The sequence below is a fragment of the Schistocerca serialis genome, chromosome 9 (assembly GCF_023864345.2).
Source record: "Schistocerca serialis cubense isolate TAMUIC-IGC-003099 chromosome 9, iqSchSeri2.2, whole genome shotgun sequence".
Taxonomy (NCBI): domain Eukaryota; kingdom Metazoa; phylum Arthropoda; class Insecta; order Orthoptera; family Acrididae; genus Schistocerca; species Schistocerca serialis.
Window position 1 is genome coordinate 233,838,196 of NC_064646.1, and position 1,626 is coordinate 233,839,821.

At 52.6% G+C, this 1,626-nt stretch overlaps 1 pseudogene; it reads left to right on the top strand.

The window, feature by feature from the left end:
* Positions 1–1,508: 1,508 nt before the first annotated feature.
* On the top strand, positions 1,509–1,626 carry LOC126420038 (5S ribosomal RNA; annotated as a pseudogene).

Genomic DNA, 1,626 nt, shown 5'->3' on the forward strand with positions numbered 1-1,626 from the left:
GTGGACGTTCCCTTCTACAAAACGCGTCAGAGGTGGACATACAGCAGGTCTCCGACAATAAGGGCCACTCTGCCGAAGCCTTCTGCACACCGTTGGCATCGACACAACACGTCGAGTGGTTCCTGCAAGCTCGCATGCCAGTTGCCGTGAAGTGCTAACGCGGGTACAGTCCTTCCCATACAGTCAAATGAGGATCCTCTCTCTTCTGAAGTCACACGTAGTCTGCCCTGCCCTGGTCTTCGGGATACAGTTTCGGTCTCTATAAACTGTCGCCAAATCGAGAAACAACAGAACGATTCACGCTAAGCCAGTGGGGCACATCACTTTGAGACTTTCCCGCTTCCGTTCTTTCTATGGCACTCCACCGCAGAGAGTTTGGTAGGCATCTTCTCTGTGCCATACTGCACCGTCTGTGACTGAGTACACAGCGATTTTGGATGTTGGGCTACCCGGCAAACACTACCTCGTTTCATAGATGCCCTGACGTCATACTTGGCATACTTGTCCTTTAACCCGAATGCCATCTTCCGTGCAGAACAAGATCGTACGGACATCTGGTTAACAGTACGTGTGATTACATAATGAATTAGGCGCAGGACTGGGAAATAATGGTTTGATGCTTTTATTTTGGACACCAGTGTGCATTACGTGGACAAATGTGTTCCCTAAATTTCATTACTCTCCTTGAATCATTTCTTGATGTTGATATTTCTCTTCGCCAGTGTATGTACGTAGAGGCGAAGGTTAATAAGAGAGAGGAACACCTAGAGGACGGCAGGCACCAGCTGATTGACGCTTTACTTGAAAAGTGCTGCGTTGCTTCCACACGAGAGAATAGCGCCTTGCCGCTGGGCTATTCCGGACGTGCTGACCACACGGCTGCTCGCTGCGGCTCCCGGCTGGTGAGATGTGTACTCCGCGATACGCAAGGGCCAATTACAAGAGGCCTCGGCCGGCCGGCGCTGCTTGTGGAACAATGTTGGGCCGGCCGTGAGATACGGCGCCTTCTTCGCCGCCGCCATTGTCTCCGGCGCGCGCTCCCCACACTCCGCCATCCACCGCCGGCCCCTTTGTCTCGCGGCGCGCTGCAGCGCGCTGCATTATGTTCGGCGCCCCGGCAGGGCCAGCTTGTCCGAACGCGCGATTTATCTGGTGCCATTATTGCGCTAACAAGTCTCGCAGGACGCCTGGCCGGTGCTGTTTTTCTGCTTTTTCTTCTGCGGAGGAGGAGAGACCCATCCTCCAGTTGCGCTACCGAATGGCCACGCCTCGGGCTACGGTCTTCTTGAACCGCTTGCAACGTAGCTGTTCGACGCTTTCCACACTGACCAAAATGGAAATTGTTAGACCACGATCGCTTTGACGGAACGCTACCAAGCTGGCACTCCAGTATTTCCATATCTTTGGGACGTATTGATTAACATTTCAGCTTTCTGTGGGCTTATTTTCAGTATTTTCACAACAGAAGAATATCCTAGAAATTAAGAAATGTATCAATATATATTGGAGCCAACGGCCTTGCCGCAGTGGTAACACCGGTTCCCGTCAGATCACCGAAGTTAAGCGCTGTCGGGCTTGGCTAGCATTTGGATGGGTGACCTTCCGGTCTGCCGAGCGCTGTTGGTA